The sequence below is a fragment of the Xenopus laevis genome, chromosome 8L (assembly GCF_017654675.1).
Source record: "Xenopus laevis strain J_2021 chromosome 8L, Xenopus_laevis_v10.1, whole genome shotgun sequence".
NCBI classification, from domain to species: Eukaryota; Metazoa; Chordata; class Amphibia; order Anura; family Pipidae; genus Xenopus; species Xenopus laevis.
The window spans coordinates 6,686,904-6,700,531 of record NC_054385.1 but is presented as its reverse complement, the minus strand read 5'-3'; the positions used below and the strand labels follow the sequence as shown (position 1 = coordinate 6,700,531).

Genomic DNA, 13,628 nt, shown 5'->3' with positions numbered 1-13,628 from the left:
CATTTTTGATTTTAGGAGGACACTCCACCCAGTAATTGTCAGCTAATAATAAAATTGCCATTCTAAGCAGCTTGCCAATCTCCATGCATTCCTAATTCTCACTGGGTTGAAACTGCCAATTGCCTTCCACAGACTTTGGTTTGGAAAAATGTATGTTTTGGGCCAAAACTCACTTGCACCCAAATTGCTCACATTGCATAATTATCTAATTACAGACAGACAAACAACACTATTGATACTGAAATCAAAACACTGGCTTGTCAGATGCTGCCCTCTTGTGGCACTATATAAGTAGTACATTAGTCTTTACTGGGAAATTTAGGGATTTCATATATATATATATATATATATATATATATATATATATATATATATATATATATATATATATAGGCAGATGCTGCCATCTAGTGACCCTATAGCAGAAGTTCATTGGCATGAAGGGGTTCAATGAGAAATGGTCAGATGCTGCCCTCTAGTGAAATTATAGAAGTAGTATGTCTGTGAAGCTTTTTATTCATCTAGGTCTGGAGTCCCCTGTGAGCCACATGCAAATGTAAGAGTTGGGGAGCAAAACCCATGTATGAAAAAGTTCCTGAAAGATACCAAATAAGGTCTGTGATTGTCATATAGTGAGAATTACATGAGAACAAATGAGAACTACATTCCCAGTCCCACAGAGGAGGGCAGTTTACACTGTCCAATCTCAGCAAAGCAAATACAGGGATACGTATGGGTTAATGGTAAGAGACCAGTGACAAGGTCCTGAAACAGGGTCTGTACCTTAGAAAAAAGGGTAGACGGGAACTTTACACTAGGAGAATATACGGTTATCAGAGTAGAATTGTTCCCTTTGAACAGTTCCCAATGAGCACAGTGATAAACAGTAGTGTTCCCTTACTGAGCAAATGGGATAGGGGTTTAGGTTGTAAATGGAGATTGATGTGTATTATGTATAATCATAAAACATTGTGGAATAGATCAAAACTATATAAAGGATATTAGCAGATACACAAGGGGTAAAGTATCGCAAGATTCTTACAAACAACAGACACAGGTGACGTTTAGAAGCAGCTTTATACATAGCTTATGTTACACGTAAAACTCATGAATCTACAAGATTAATGGCAAGTTTTCCAGTACATTGTTTTCGGGGTAAATAGTCACATTTACAGCCATAGAGTTGCCATTAGTGTTTGGAAAAATAAACCGCTACTTTGATACAAAATATTCTCTTCTTCATCATTTAAGTGAGACACAAAACAAGACTATTTTCAAGTATAAATATCTGCTTTTTAGAAATAGTGACATTTGCTTAGTCTCCTTTGATATCAATATTTAAATGTGACTTTAAAATAAGTTATTTCTAAATATATTCATTATGATTGGATTCTTTGAGATAAATGAGGCAGAAAAAAAAATTCCAAAACGTTGCACAATCCGATCCAGATGAAACTACCAGCAGACCAGCTGACACTTGATCCTTGATATGAATGGATAATGTGATGGAGTCTGGGGGTTATTTAATCGTCAGCTCTTGTATTACCAGTCCTGTGAAAATAAGGGGAAGAAAAGTGTCACATGAAGTACACATGTTTTTCCAGGCCTTAAGAATACAAGTTTTATTTAGATATTGGCCATAGCAGTTTCAGGCCAGCTTATTTTTTTAGGGAATTTACAGAAAGTGTAAATTTAAAAATGTGACCAAGTGCAATAAAAACCTTTTACAACTTGTGCAGTGTCTATAGATATAAACCACATACTGTGTGCTTAACATACAGCTACTGGATATTCAGCTACTAAAACATGGTGTTAAATGCCCCAAAGTATCCATAACTGTTGCACTGCCCTTCAAATGAAATAATGGGACAATCACCTGAAAATCCCTCTGAGCTGCCTCTTTCATATGATAAAAAAGGCTACGGATGATGACCAGACCCCAGATTAGCACTAACAAAGAAAAGAAAAAATAATTATTTTATCCTGCAACATGTTAATATTAATAACAGTTTTATGTACATGTATGTCTCCTCCTTCAATAAACTATTGTTTTGTGAATAACTGTACAAGGGAGGGAGAGGGTTTATAAGAATGACCGGTGCAACATATCTCAACGTAGTAAACCCATAGTACAGAAACTGGTACAACTATCAGACCAGACTAATACGGCTTATTAGACTTACAAAGGAAATTATGTTTTTAAATGTATTTAATAACCTCTATGGGAGATGACCTTCCCGTAATTGTCCACAGAATGGATCCCATACCTGTACTATTTATTACTCACAAAAACCACCTATTTTTGATAGCTCTTTCCCAAGTAACCATGTGCAATAAAATAGTGCACTTCACACTAAGAAATGATAAATTACATCAGCTTTAACTTAGTGGATGGATCTAAACACTTTTGCACGGCTTAACCACACTTTTACTTGAACACAATCTCCCACAACTATGTAATGCATTAGCAAGGTTAAGGCATGCTGGGAGCTGTTGTCCAGCAACATCATTGTATTCTTAAAGCAATATCATATACAGATAAGACACAATGCAGCTGTTGAAAAAGTGGCAATTTTAGTAACGTTACATCACTGTATTATTTCCTGAGCAAATAGATCATAAGGAATTCCAACAAGAGCATAGCCACAAGCACATTTTCAGGGACTAGAAAGACTTAAGTACTAGAAAGGTTTAAGGACAGAATTGTGTCACAATGTTCTATGCTGTTGTTTTGTTGTCATTCATTTTTCCAACAAAGGGCCAATTTAGTTGTTTTTGTACAATATGTACATCAATGCTGAAACTGGCAGCTGTGTGTATTGGGAACATTAAACAAATAGGTGGTGCTACATTCCCTCTGCTGTGTGCACTGACATTAGACACAAGGATGGAAGTGTAATTACATAGCTGAGTTCTTGGGACATTAAACATGAAATAAAACTGCTGTGAGGGCCCCAAATAATAACGGAGGTCCCAAGACAAAGAGAAATTTCTCTCGTAAACACAGCCCTGTGAATGCAGCTACCGACCCCATCTATAAGAGTTGTCTAAACTAAACTGTCAAATGCTGTGAATGAATGACTTCAGCTGCCACTTAAACATCACTTTGGTTTGAGAGCAACTCACCATTCTGCCTAATACTCACTGTGGTCACAATGAAAATCCTTTTACCTCTAACTTTACCCCTGTCTGTAAAGGAGTGCACACGTCACATGATCCAAACTTGTGATTCACAATGGGGAGGAGCTGCCTAATCAGGAACAGCAATGGAAAACCTGACTATTTAAACCAAGGTCAGAACATTAAAGGGGCTGTTCACCTTTGGAAAAAACTATCTTGTAGTGTGATGTAGAGAGGGATATTCTGAGACACTTTGCAATTGGTTTTCATTTTTTTATTATTTGTGTTTTTTTACTTATTTAGCTTTTTATTCAGCAGCTCTCCAGTTTGTAATTTCAACAATCTGGTTGCCAGGGTCCAAATTCCCCTAGCAACCACACACTGATTTGAATAAGACACTGGAATAATAAAAGAGGTCTGAATAGAAAGATGAATAATAAAATAGTAGGAACTAGCAGTGCGTAGAATAGACAAGGACAAGCAATGAAAGACAATAGCAATGACAGTTACACAGAACTATAAACCCAGTGAGAATGAGGAATAAATGGAAATAGGGAAGTCACTTAGAGTTACATTGTTTCATCAGTCAGAACCCACAGTGCAGAGAACAAACAAAAACAGAGAATATCAATGACATTGAAGTACATTGTTTCATGAGTCAGAACCAGCAGTGCAGGGAAAAGACAGAACCAGAGAGTAACAATGACATCGATGTACATTGTTTCATCAGTAAGAACCTACAGTGCAGAGAACAGAATAAAACAGAGTATAACAATGACATTGAGGTACATTGTTTCATGAGTCAGAATCTGCAGTGCAGAGAACAGACAAACACAGAGAAGAGCAATGACATTGAGGTACATTGTGTCATCATTCAGAACCATCAGTGCAGAGAACAGACAAAAACAGAGAATAACAATGACATTGAGGTACATTGTGTCATCATTGAGAACCAGCAGTGCAGAGAACAGACAAAAAAAGAGAATAGCAATGACATTGAAGTACATTGTTTCATGAGTCAGAACCAGCAGTGCAGAGAAGAGCAATGACATTGGGGTACATTGTTTCATTAGTCACTACCAACAGTGTAGAGAACAGACAAAAACAGAAAATAGCAATGACATTGAGGTACATTGTTTCATGAGGCAGAACCTGCAGTGCAGAGAACAGACAAAAACAGAGAATAGCAATGACATTGAGGTACATGGTTTCATCATTCAGAACCAGCAGTGCAGAGAACAGACAAAAATAGAGAATAGCAATGTCATATGTGTACATTGTTTCATCAGTCAGAACCAGCAGTGCAGAGAACAGATACAAGCAGAGAATAGCAATGACATTGAGGTACATTGGTTCATGAGTCAGAACCAGCTGTGCAAAGAACAGACAAAAACAGAGAACAGCAGATATTGGGGTACATTGTTTCATCAGTCAGAATCAGCAGTGCAGAGAACAGACCAAAACAGAGAATAGCAATGACATTGAGGAACATAGTTTCATGCATCAGAACCAGCAGTGCAGGGAACAGACAAGGACAGACAAAAATGACATTGAGGTACATTGTTTCATGCATCAGAACCAGCAGTGTAGAGAACAGACAAAACCAGAGAACAGCAATGACATTGAGGTACAGAGTTTCATGAGTCAGAACCAGCAGTGCAGGGAACGGAAAGCACAGTGCCACATAACTATAAGAAGAGGAGCAGCAGGTCACTATATTGAGGTTGATCAGAGTGGGAGCAATTTTCCTTTTATGGTTTAATTTGCAGTATTATTGCTAATTGTATCAGCGCTATATTCTTTTTCACCACTAGATGTCACCAAATGACAACATATAAATGTAACATGACGTCTCTGTGTTCAGTAATGAGCTGAAACTGTCTATAGAAGCTGCACTTGTACCATGAGGTATTTATGGAAATTGAGAATTCACTATGAGGTACATTGTTTCATAAGTCAGATCAAGCAGTGCAAGGAATAGACAAGGACACATAATGACAATGCAAATAGCAAATAACTATAAACCCAGTGTGAATGAGGAATAAAAGGATATTGGGAAGCCACTTCGAGATACATTGTTTCATGAGTCAAAACCAGCACTGCAGTGAACAGAGAACGACAGACAATGGCAATGACTCTTACAATTAACTATAAACCCAGTGAGAATGCGGAAAACATGGAAGTTGGGAATTCATTTACAGATACATTGTATTAACAGTCAGAACCAGCAGTGCAGGAAACAGACAAAAACAGAGAATTGTTTCATGAGTCAGAACTAGCAGTGCAGAGAACAGACAAAAAGAGAGAAAAGCAATAACATTGAGGTAAATTGTTTCATCAGTCAGAACCAGAAGTGAATGGAACAATCAAACAGAAACTAGCAATGATATTGAGATACGTTGTTTCATGAGTCAGAACCAGCAGTGCAAGGAACAGAACAAAACAGGGAATAGCGATGATAGTGAGTTACATTGTTTCATAGCTCAGAACCTGCAGTGCAGAGAACAGAAAAAAACAGAGAATAGCAATGACATTGAGGTACATAGTTTCAACAGTCAGAATCAGCAGTGCATGGAACAAAGAAAACAAAGAATAGAAATAACTTTGAGGTACATTGTTTCATGAGTCAGAACGAGCAGTGCATGGAACAGACAAAAACACAGTAAACCAATGACATTGAAGTACATTGTTTCATCAGTCAGAACCTGCAGTGCAGGTAACAGACGAAGATTGAGAATAGCAATGACATTGAGGTACATTGTTTCATCAGTCAGAACCTGCAGTGCAGAGAACAGACAAAAACAGAGAATAGCAAAGATATTGAGGTACATTGTTTTGTGATTCAGAACATTCAGTGCAGAGAACAGACAAAAACAAAGAACAGCAATGACATTGAGGTACATTGTTCCCTGAGTCAGAACCGCTAGTGCACGAACAACTGAAAACAGAGACGGACAATGATATGGAGCTACATTGCTTCATAAGTTAGAACCAGAAAGTGCAGGGGACAAAACAGAGAATAGCAATGACATTGAGGTACAATTGTTTCATCAGTCAGAACCATGCAGTACACGGAACTAAGAAAACATAAAATAGCAATGATATTGATGTACATTGTTTCATTCAGTCATATACACCAGCAGTAACTAAGAACAGACACAATAAGAGGAACTCAGCCGATATCGACCAATTCATGATGATACACAGTTTCATCTCAAGAGCTCAAGAACCAATCGTGTCAAGAGAAAAGACAAAAAACGAGAATAGAAATTAACATTGAAGTTAGAGGTACATTGATTTACATAAGGTTAGAAATCTGTGCAGTGCAGAGAACAGCAAAAACAAAAGTAAAATAGAAATACATATTGAGGTACATTGTTTAAATCAGCAATCACACTGCCAGTAGCACATGGAAGCCCAAAAGAAAACAGTTGAGAGAGCAATGACAGGATTAACAATTGTTTACAATTCGGTTCAGAAACCAGAGCATATAGTGAACAGAAGAAATTCAAGAGTACATAAATTTCAATCATGAAATTGAGTATTGAGCTGGTACTCAGTCAGAATAAACCAGCAGTTGCAGCGGCAAAACAGACAATCAGCAAAATGACCAAGTGACACAGGCCAATGACAATGAGATGGTAAATTGTGGTTCGAGTCAGCTCTGAGTAAACAAGCAGTGCGAGCGAACAGAGCGAAACATGATCTAAGAGTGGAATTACATTTGAACGTGTCTCCACAGCGTTTCTATGAGTCAGAACCCAGCAGTGCATGCGAAACACGAGAAAAACAAAGATAGTAGCTAATGATATTTGGACTGCAATGTTTCATCAATTCAGAACCAGCAGTGTCAGTGAATTACATATGGCCAAAAACAGAGAATAAAGCATATGATATGATTGGATTACATTGTTCCATCAGTTCAGCAATTCGAACAGACACAGAGAATAGCAATGGCATGAGGTAAACGCTGAGAACCAGCAGTGCAGAGAAAAGATATATTAATGACATGAAGAGTTGTATCCAGAACCTACAGTGCAGGAACACCGAAGACAAACACAGATGAAAGGCAATATATGCAGCACCCTTGGTCTAATACATGTTCCCAGCAACCAGAAGAGTCTTATAACTGTGCAAATGAAACAGGAAGGAGGTAATCATTAGTTTTCATCTCAAGTTACAGTGCAACCAGAGCAAAAAATTATGAACAGCAATGACATTCAACGCGTACATTCGTTTTCATCAGTCAGAACCAGCAGTGCAGGGAACAGACAAAAACAGAGAATAGCAATGACATTGAGGTAAATTGTTTCATCAGTCAGAACAAGCAGTGCAGAGAACAGAGAAAAACAGAGAATAGTAATGACATTGAGGTACATTGTTTCATGAGTCAGAACCAGCAGTGCAGAGAACAGAGAAAAACAGAGAATAGCAATGACATTGAGGTACATTGTTTCATCAGTCAGAACCAGCAGTACAGTTAACAGACAAAACCAGCGAATAACAATGACATAGAGGTACATTGTTTCATCAGTCAGAACCAGCAGTACAGTGAACAGACAAAAACAGAGACTAGCAATGACATTGAGGTACATTGTTTCATCAGTCAGAACCAGCAGTACAGTTAACAGACAAAAACAGAGACTAGCAATGACATTGAGGTATATTGTTTCATCAGTCAGAACCAGCAGTGCAGAGAACAGACAAAAACAAAGAATAGCAATGACAATGAGGTACATTCAGTTCCCTGCACTGCTGGTTCTGACTCATGAAACAATGTACCTCAAACCCATTGCTGTTCTCTGCACTGCAGGTTCTGACTGATGAAACCATGTACCTCAACGTCATTGCTTTTCTCAGTTTGTGCCTGTTCCCTGCACTGCTGGTTCTGACTGATAAAACAATGTACCGCAATGTCATTGCTATTCTCTGTTTTTTCTCTGTTCTCTGCACTGCTGGTTCTGACTGATGAAACAAAGTACCTCAATGTCATTACTATTCTCTGTTTTTCTCTGTTCTCTGAACTGCTGGTTCTGACTCATGAAACAATGTACCTCAATCTCATTGCTATTTTCTGTCTTTGTCTGTTCTCGGCACTGCAGGTTCTGACTGATGAAACAATTTACCTCTATGTCATTGCTATTCTCTGTTTTTGTCCCCTGCTCTGCTGGTTCTGACTAATAAAACAATGCACCTCGAATGTCATTGCTGTTCACGGTTTTTGTCTGTTCCCTGCACTGCAGGTTCTGACTGATGAAACAACGTACCTCACTGTCATTGCTATTCTCTGTTTTTCTATGTTCTCTGCACTGCTGGTTCTGACTGATGAAACAATGTAACTCAATATCATTGCTATTCTCTGTTTTTGTCTGTTCCCTGCACTGCTGGATCTGACTCATGAAACAATGTACCTCAATCCCATTGCTGTTCTCTGCACTGCAGGTTCTGACTGATGAAACTATGTACCTCAACGTCCTTGCTATTCTCAGTTTGTGTCTGTTCCCTGCACTGCTGGTTCTGACTGATAAAACAATGTACCGCAATGTCATTGCTATTCTCTGTTTTTATCTGTTCTATGCACTGCTGGTTCTCAATGATGACAAAATGTACCTCAATGTCATTGTTATTCTCTGTTTTTGCCAGTTTCCTGCACTGCTGGTTCTGACTGATGGAACAATATAACTCATTGTCATTGCTATTCTCTGTTTTTTTCTCTGTTCTCTGCACTGCTGGTTCTGACTCATGAAACAATGTACCTCAATGTCATTACTATTCTCTGTTTTTCTCTGTTCTCTGAACTGCTGGTTCTGACTGATGAAACAATTTACCTCAATGTCATTGCTATTCTCTGTTTTTGTCTGTTCCCTGCACTGCTGGTTCTGACTGATGAAACAATGTACCTTGAATGTCATTGCTGTTTACCTTTTTATGCCTGCCTGCACTGTAGGTTCTGACTGATGAACTATGTACCTCAATGTCATAGCTATTCTCTGTTTTTGCCAGTTTCCTGCACTGCTGATTCTGACTGATGAAACAATATACCTCAATATCATTGCTATTCTCTGTTTTTGTCTGTTCCCTGCATTGCTGGTTCTGACTTATGAAACAATGTACCTCAATCCCATTGCTGTTCTCTGCACTGCAGGTTCTGACTGATAAAACTATGTACTTCAACGTCATTGCTATTCTCAGTTTGTGCCTGTTCTCTGCACTGCTGGTTCTGACTGATAAAACAATGTACCGCAATGTCATTGCTATTCTCTGTTTTTATCTGTTCTATGCACTGCTGGTTCTCAATGATGACACAATGTACCTCAATATGATTGCTATTCTCTGTTTTCATCTGTTCTCTGCACTGCTGTTTCTGACTGATGAAACAATGTACCGCAATGTCATTGCTATTCTCTGTTTTTCTCTGTTCTCTGCACTGCTTGTTCTGACTGATGAAACAATTTACCTCAATCTCAGTGCTATTTTCTGTTTTTGTCTGTTCTCTGCACTGCTGTTTCTGACTGATGAAACAATGTAGCTCAGTGTCATTGCTATTCTATGTTTTTGTAATTTTTTTTTCACTGCTGGTTCTGACTCATGAAACAATGTACCTGAATCTCATTGCTATTTTCTGTTTTTGTCTGTTCTCGGCACTGCAGGTTCTGACTGATGAAACAATGTACCTCTATGTCATTGCTATTCTCTTTTTTTGTCCCCTGCTCTGCTGGTTCTGACTAATAAAACAATGCACCTCGAATGTCATTGCTGTTCCCTGTTTTTGTCTGTTCCCTGCACTGCAGGTTCTGACTGATGAAACAACGTACCTCACTGTCATTGCTATTCTCTGTTTTTCTATGTTCTCTGCACTGCTGGTTCTGACTGATGAAACAATGTAACTCAATGTCATTGCTATTCTCTGGTGTTGTCTGTTCACTGTACTGCTGGTTCTGACTGATGAAACAACGTACCTCAATATCATTGCTATTCTCTGTTTTTGTCTGTTGCCTGCACTGCTGGATCTGACTCATGAAGCAATGTACCTCAATCCCATTGCTGTTCTCTGCACTGCAGGTTCTGACTGATGAAACGATGTACCTCAACGTCATTGCTATTCTCAATTTGTGTCTGTTCCCTGCACTGCTGGTTCTGACTGACAAAACAATGTACCGCAATGTCATTGCTATTCTCTGTTTTTATCTGTTCTATGCACTGCTGGTTCTCAATGATGACAAAATGTACCTCAATGTCATTGTTATTCTCTGTTTTTGCCAGTTTCCTGCACTGCTGGTTCTGACCGATGGAACAATATACCTCAAGGTCATTGCTATTCTCTGTTTTTTCTCTGTTCTCTGCACTGCTGGTTCTGACTCATGAAACAATGTACCTCAATGTCATTACTATTCTCTGTTTTTGTCTGTTCCCTGTACTGCTGGTTCTGACTGATGTAACAATGTACCTTGAATGTCATTGCTGTTCACCTTTTTTTGCCTGCCTGCACTGTAGGTTCTGACTAATGAAACTATGTACCTCAATGTCATAGCTATTCTCTGTTTTTGCCACTTTCCTGCACTGCTGATTCTGACTGATGAAACAATGTACTTCAATGTCACTGCTATTCTCTGTTTTTCTCTGTTCTCTGCACTGTAGGTTCTTACTGATGAAACAATGTACTTCAATGTCATTGTTAGTCTCTGTTTTTGTCTGTTTTCTGCACTGCTGGTTCTGATTGATGAAACAATTTACCTCAACGTCATTGCTATTCTCTGTCTTTGTCTGTTCCCTGCACTGCTGGTTCTGACTGATGAAACAATGTACCTCAATGTCATTGCTATTCTCAATCTTTGTCTGTTACCTGCACTACAGGTTCTGACTGATGAAACTATGTACCTCAATGTCATTGCTATTCTCTGTTTTTTCCAGTTTCCTGCACTGCTGGTTCTGACTGATGAAACAATGTACCTCAATGTCATTGCTATTGTCTGTTTTTCTCAGTTCTATGCACTGCTGGTTTGACTCATGAAACAATGTACCTCAATGCCATTACTGTTCTTTGTTTTTGTCTGTTCCCTGCACTGCTTGTTCTGACTGATGAAACAATATACCTCAGTGTCATTGCTTTTCACTGTTTTTGTCTGTTGCCTGCACTGCTTGTTCTGACTGATGAAACAATGAACCTCGAATGTCATTGCTGTTCACTGTTTTTGTCTGTTCCCTGCACTGCAGGTTCTGACTGATGAAACAATGTACCTCAATGTCATTGCTATTCTCTGTTTTTGCCAGTTTCCTGCACTGCTCGTTCTGATTGATGTAACAATGCACTTCAATATCATTGCTATTCTCTGTTTTTAATCTGTTCTTGGCACTGCTTGTTCTGACTCATGAAACAATGTAACTCAATATCATTGCTATTCTCTGTTTTTGTCTGTTCTCTGCACTGCTGGTTCTGACTGATAAAACAATATACCTCAATTCATTGATATTCTCTGTTTTCTTTGTTCCATGCACTGCTGGTTCTGACCGATGGAACAATGTACATCAATGTCATTGCGTTTCACTGTTTTCTTTGTTACGGTTCCATGCACTGCTGGTTATTATTGATCAAACAATTCACCTCAATGTCATTGCTATTCTTTGCTTTTGTCTGTTCTCTGCACTGCAGGTTCTAACTTATGAATCAATGTACCTCAATGTCATTTCTGTTCTCTGTTTTTGTCTTTTCTCTGCACTGCTGGTTCTGACAGATGAAACAACATACTTTGAATGTCATTGCTGTAAACTGTTTTTGTCGGTTCCCTGCACTGGTGGTTCTGACTGATGAAACTATGTACCTGAATGTCATTGATATTCTCTTCTGTTGTCTGTTCCCTGCACTGCTGGTTCTGACTGATGAAACAATGTACCTCAATGTCATTGCTATTGTCTGTTTTTCTCAGTTCTCTGCACTGCTGGTTCGACTCATGAAACAATGTATCTCAGCGCCATTACTATTCTTTGTTTTTGTCTGTTCTCTGCACTGCTTGTTCTGACTGATGAAACAGTATACCTCAATGTCATTGCTATTGTCTGTTTTTCTCAGTTCTCTGCACTGCTGGTTCGACTCATGAAACAATGTATCTCAACGCCATTACTATTCTTTGTTTTTGTCTGTTCTCTGCACTGCTTGTTCTGACTGATGAAACAATATACCTCAGTGTCATTGCTTTTCTCTGTTTTTGTCTGTTGCCTGCACTGCTTGTTCTGACTGATGAAACAATGAACCTCAAATGTCATTGCTGTTCACTGTTTTTGTCTGTTCCCTGCACTGCAGGTTCTGACTGATGAAACTATGTACCTCAATGTCATTGCTATTCTCTGTTTTTGCCAGTTTCCTGCACTGCTGGTTCTGATTGATGAAACAATGCACTTCAATATCATTGCTATTCTCTGTTTTTTCTCTGTTCTCTGCACTGCTGGTTCTGACTGATGAAACAATTTACCTCTATTTCATTGCTGTTCCCTGTTTTTGTCTGTTGCCTGCACTGCTTGTTCTGACTCATGAAACAATGTAACTCAATGTCATTGCTATTCTCTGTTTTTGTCTGTTCTCAGCACTGCTGGTTCTGACTGATATAACAGTATACCTCAATTCATTGATATTCGCTGTTTTCTTTGTTCCATGCACTGCTGGTTCTGACCGATGGAACAATGTACATCAATGTCATTGCCTTTCACTGTTTTCTTTGTTACGGTTCCATGCACTGCTGGTTATTATTGATTAAACAATGTGCCTCAATGTAATTTCTATTCTCTGTTTTTGTCTTTTCTCTGCACTGCTGGTTCTGACTGATGAAACAACGTACTTTGAATGTCATTGCTGTAAACTGTTTTTGTCGGTTCCCTGCACTGGTGGTTCTGACTGATGAAACTATGTACCTGAATGTCATTGATATTCTCTTCTGTTGTCTGTTCCCTGCACTGCTGGTTCTGACTGATGAAACAATGTACCTCAATGTCATTGCTATTGTCTGTTTTTCTCAGTTCTCTGCACTGCTGGTTCGACTCATGAAACAATGTATCTCAACGCCATTACTATTCTTTGTTTTTGTCTGTTCTCTGCACTGCTTGTTCTGACTGATGAAACAATATACCTCAGTGTCATTGCTTTTCTCTGTTTTTGTCTGTTGCCTGCACTGCTTGTTCTGACTGATGAAACAATGAACCTCGAATGTCATTGCTGTTCACTGTTTTTGTCTGTTCCCTGCACTGCAGGTTCTGACTGATGAAACTATGTACCTCAATGTCATTGCTATTCTCTGTTTTTGCCAGTTTCCTGCACTTCTGGCTCTGATTGATGAAACAATGCACTTCAATATCATTGCTATTCTCTGGTTTTTCTCTGTTCTCTGCACTGCTGGTTCTGACTGATGAAACAATTTACCTCTATTTCATTGCTGTTCCCTGTTTTTGTCTGTTGCCTGCACTGCTTGTTCTGACTCATGAAACAATGTAACTCAATGTCATTGCTATTCTCTGTTTCT

General features: G+C 38.7%; 1 long non-coding RNA gene across 2 annotated transcripts; it reads right to left on the bottom strand.

Moving 5' to 3' along the window:
- Positions 1 to 1,058: 1,058 nt before the first annotated feature.
- On the bottom strand, positions 1,059 to 3,251 carry LOC108698206. Of its 2 annotated transcripts, none has more exons than XR_005963215.1 (3): positions 3,146 to 3,251; positions 1,877 to 1,950; positions 1,059 to 1,551 (listed from the first exon to the last, which is right to left on the bottom strand). It is a non-coding gene; the product is annotated as an uncharacterized LOC108698206 (long non-coding RNA). The 2 variants fall into 2 exon arrangements; XR_005963214.1 differs by having other exon boundaries at positions 3,127 to 3,245.
- Between the last annotated feature and the right edge of the window lie 10,377 nt (positions 3,252 to 13,628).